The 5,000-nt window shown below is 42.0% G+C and overlaps 2 protein-coding genes across 3 annotated transcripts in view; both read left to right on the top strand.

Annotated features, from left to right (window-relative positions):
• Positions 1-5,000, top strand: part of LOC125294633 (tripartite motif-containing protein 16-like) — a 587,664-nt gene that overhangs the window by 231,517 nt on the left and 351,147 nt on the right. The window lies entirely within an intron of this gene.
• mtmr3 (myotubularin related protein 3) overlaps positions 1,981-5,000 on the top strand; it is a 39,793-nt gene continuing 36,773 nt past the window's right edge. The window contains 1 exon segment of the mRNA XM_048243513.1: positions 1,981-2,136. The gene's annotated coding sequence lies outside the window, so the exon portion shown is untranslated.

Here is a 5,000-nt window from a genome sequence, read left to right as displayed (position 1 = left end):
TCTCGTTTGCAGCTCAGACTTACTGGACATTGCTCATTCGTATACGAGTATTTCTCAGTGAACATGTAATCAAATGACCACAGCATTTTGTGAGCATTGAATGATTCTATGTCTTTGTTTATATGACTGAATTCCATATGGTCTTGAATAAAAGTGCACTGGATAAAAAAAGCAGGAAGTCAGGCAGTATACCCTATAGATAGACTAACTGAGTATGCTTTTGAGATGAACAAGACATGACCACTAACGTTTCCAGTGCGGTATACCTCCATATCGGAGAATCAAGAGATTTTTGTTTATATCACAAACACATATGGCACTGCCAAGGGAGGCTTGAGTAACAGAACAATTTTAGATGTGTATTATACCTTTGAAGAGAAAAACACCGTTGCGAAACCACAGACATTTCTTGAAAATGTTGCATTCACACTTTAGGCACAGATTTGTGTGTATGTAGAATATGTTCTTTTTTCATTTAGGAACTGGGGTCAAGTATTTATCCGAACAGAACTTTTCATTTGTTTGTTTGTTTGTTTGTTTTTCTCAACAGAGATCTTAAAAGAAATAAAATGTCTCAAAGACAATGTTTATGAGAAGAGATCTGCTAATTTCACTTTATGGGCTCTCCTCACAGAGCAGTCACTTCACTGGATTTCTACGGAATGAGGAAATCTTGTCATCACATGATGTGCATAACCAACAGAACTCTTTCACTGTTTCTCACTCGTTTCACTGCTTGTGTTGGTGATATTTGTGACATTCATTTTTATTCAAGTCCGTGGTCCTCAATAAAGTTTTTTTTTTCTCTTTCCGTATGTCTCGTTCATATATTTCTTTGTATGGAACTTGCATGTGACTTTGTGAAGATGGCCGGTGAGCATGGAGTGGACATGGAAGGGTTAAGCTCTCCTCTTCTCACCATCTTTGGCCAAGATCTCAGGGTTTTTTTCCCCCTCAGCCTGGAATTCCTTGCATGTCTCAGATGTGATGTGGGTGAGATACACACACACACACACACACACACACACACACACACACACACGCACACAGCTTTACCTAGTTACCTGACCTGTCCCAGTCCACCCACTTTATGCACAAAAGAGTGCAGCTCCAGCTGGTCTGTTTGATGTGGTCAGGAAGTTAAAACTGGTATATGCTGTGGGGTATTATGGGACACCTCATGTGCACATCACTTTATCATTGGCTCCGTCAGGTTCCCATGACAGCATTCATATTTTGAGAAAGATGCACTGTTTTTGATCAAGTTATGAAAATATAACTGAAATGGTATGTTGACCAAGCACCGAATTCTCTGAACAGTATAGTTTGTTGCACTGCATTGCATATCATGATGACTAACATGAAGTGTGGCTGAAGAGAGAAAAGAGGTGTTTAGAGAGACTCGCATTGTCCCGGTAATGTTGATAGATAGGGCATGCATTTAAAGCCCATTTTCTTTGCTCATGCCTGTCATATCATCCTCCTGTGAATAGTGCTGAAATTCCCTGATGACTCATTTCTCTTAATACTGCAAATGTCAGAGCACTTTAAACTTTGGTTTCAAAAAAGCTCAAATAAATATTACATGTCTTTTAATCACACGTCCCAGGCCATCGTTGAATGGATTACTATGTGACCCTTTGTGTTTCTGTTTCTTCATTACCTCTCAGCCATGGCATAGCTTTAAACAGTGCAACACTATATACAATTAAAATGAAAAAAATTATGTTTTATCCACATTTTAGTCTTCTTGACTAGTTTAGATATTCTTAAAAATGTGTTGAACTTTTAAGTTTGACCTTTTGTTCCTCTTCCCATGTGAAATGAATGATAGGCTACACTTTCTAACTGACTTCTTGCTATTCTACAGAACATGATATTCAAATATCTACCCCTCCCCCATCAAGAGGCAAAGACCAAACGTGATTACGCAACATTCTGTCATTACGTGCTACGTCACATGCGCAGTCTGTGGTTGAAACGCGGCGATGACGGGCAGAGTCTACGGTGGGACGGAGTAGGACTGCAAATGGATCTGAATATCTGTTTGTGTCGCTTATTTGCAGTTTGTTTAAAGCCGGATGAAAGAATACTCTATCCCCTACATGTTCGTTCTCTTCTAGAGCTTCTTCTAAGGTTTGTACGCCTGTTGAGTTATTGCTTTGCTGTGTTGGCGCGACTCAGGCCTGTGCTTAGGGGTCCGCCCTCTATCGCATAACAACAACAAAAACACAACCTACTCCGTTAGTTAGCCCGCTAGTTAGCTTTAGTATCAAAGCAGGCCCGCTCAAGGGAGGAGGTGAAAGAACCGGGGGAAGAGGAAGGTACCGACAAACACTGCAGATATTCTTGTAAGTTAGTGCTGGAGGTGTATTCTCACGATAGTTGTCACGGCTACCTAATTTACCCCTGGCTACTGAACAGCAACAAAGCTATGATAGATCTAGATAAATTGCACCGTATAACAGTTAGCTGATGTTAGCCAGTTAGAAGCTAGCTGGAAACGCTGAACAGTTTGCTCTAACGTTTCACTATTTGTGCTATCATAGTGTTGACAGCTATCGCTGGGTTAGGTCGAAATAGAACTGTTCAAAACATACGGTGGTTGAAATGACTTGCACAGCTTGTTGGGTGTCATGCTATTTGTGAAACCGTAAGAGGCTTAATGTTATGATTCAGGAAATATTTTGACATGGAACGTTATGGTATTTCTATGTGGCTAGCTTATCAGATAAGTTATACAGTTAGCTTGAACTGTTGCCCAGTCAGCTGGCAAGAATCCGCTAGCTGGCTAGCTATCGAGTTAGAAGATCTCTGGATTTACTAATATGAATGAACTTTTGAAATCGACCTGCCAACTTGCTGTTATAAATAGAAAACTGTCTGCTAAGGTTTATTTTGACGTTTGTTAAAAACAGTGATATTATTGTTACCCAAAACAGTTTAGAAATGTTGCACTAGCCACTAACTAGCCTTACGTGTTTTACTTGTTTGGTAGCAGTGCAACCAGAGCCGACTAGTAAACATTAGCTTCCCGATACCTCGCAAGCTTGATTGGAGCTTGATTGCGTGGAACTCGCAAATTAAGTATGCAATTCACATGTTTATTATCGCTTCTTCGCTTGTTAGAGTGCAGTTCATATCGAGCGTTCGTAGACCTTCAGCTATTCTGATATCAAAACATTTATTGTAACGTTATTCCTCTCATCAGCACAGACAGTCTGCACTGCATCTCATTGTATACGCCCTAAATCATCCTTATAGTCAGGACTGCATGCAGTAACAAGTGTGTCAAACTAGATACTGATTTGTGCAGTCACTAAAAGTCACATGCCACCACGATTTACTGCATGCAATGCTTATATTTAATTCCACTGTGGCTTTGTTGCACCATGCTAAAATGCTAGTCACAAGGAAGGCATTCAGCTCTTTACAAGTTAAAATTCAACAGTGTGGTCATGCCAAAGCCGTATGTACATGTCCCAGTCAGAGAGGCCACATAAGGTAACCTTGTTTGCAGGGAAGGCAGGCATGGGTGCACCCATGCGGACACAGAGTATTGAAAAGCTCTCAGATTGAGCTGTGAGAGCAGAGTCACTGCTATCTAGCCATTTGTCTGGTATTTTGTTTTTAGGTCTGGTTTGGTTGGGTTTTCAGTGGCAGACTTTTGGCAGGCAGATGCTCTGTCATACAGGCGAGGCAGGAGGGAGGTACAGACTGACCTTCTGTCATTATGAGCGGAATACCTGAGCACCTGAGACTGACTGGATGGTTTCCACTCCTTCACAAATGAAGCCATTGCTTCCACTGTAAACCGAGCATTTTTCGGGAAAGTCTATCTCCCCACCCGCGCACAGAGCAAGTCTGTTGTTGTTTGTTTGCCTTTTTTGTTTGAATTGTTTTGGTGTTGAAAGCGTCAGACTCATCCCTGTGAACAGAGGCTTGTTTGTAATGATCACCCCAGCACTGTTCTCAAACGGCACACAACATGGAGTTTCCAGCTACAATATTTTCATTTACCAAGGGGGGTATTTTAAGGTATGTTGTAAACCTCCAAATAGAGGAGCTTTATAGCAAAGATTCTAGAGCGGAGCTCTGTTCTAGAATCTTTGCTTTATAGTTTTGTTCTATAAAGCAGCAGAACAAAGCCGCAGGAATCATCTGTTTATGTCTCAAGGCCAGTTCACACCAAGAACGAGAACAGTAACTGAAAGAGAAAGTGAGGACGATAGGGGTAAACCACCTCCTAGGAACCCCCCTCTGAATGGCACTGACAAGACTAGCATTTTGGCTGAAAGACACTGAGAAGACTAGCATTTTGGCTGAAAGACACTGAGAAGACTAGCATTTTGGCTGAAAGACACTGAGAAGACTAGCATTTTGGCTGAATGTCATTGAGAAGACTAGCATTTTGGCTGAAAGACACTGAGAAGACTAGCATTTTGGCTGAAAGACACTGAGAAGACTAGCATTTTGGCTGAATGTCATTGAGAATACTAGCATTTTGGCTGAATGTCATTGAGAATACTAGCGTCATTGAGAATACTAGCATGTTGGTCCTGTAGGTTGAGCAGCCAGCCAGCGTGGCTGTAGTGTTGGCTTGTGTGTCGTCATGAGCGCTGACGAGATGTTAAGATGCTTAACCTGCTGCCAGCATGCTGGAATGGGCCTCTGTACACACTGGGGCATCCGGTCACGAGTTGGTCTCTGATTAAACACGCACACGCGCACACACACACACACAGTGAGTGTGAGTTCCAGATACGCCTTATCAGTTGCCACCAGAAGACACTAGTTGTTTTGCAGAAGAGGGTGTGTGTTGTTGATGGTGCAAGGATTCCCTTGCATGCACGATGACCAGCCTGCACATATCAAGTGGGAAGTCATGCACACATACAGAGGGAGAGAGAGCCGTCAGTGATGGAGAGATGGAAAGAGATAGAGAAACAGAAAAAGCAGCTGTAATCTCAGGCATGAAGCTGCATTGAGAGAATGAGGAA

Source organism: Alosa alosa, chromosome 5 (assembly GCF_017589495.1).
Source record: "Alosa alosa isolate M-15738 ecotype Scorff River chromosome 5, AALO_Geno_1.1, whole genome shotgun sequence".
NCBI classification, from domain to species: domain Eukaryota; kingdom Metazoa; phylum Chordata; class Actinopteri; order Clupeiformes; family Clupeidae; genus Alosa; species Alosa alosa.
Note: the sequence above shows the minus strand (reverse complement) of the source record. Positions and strands in the feature narration are given on the sequence as shown.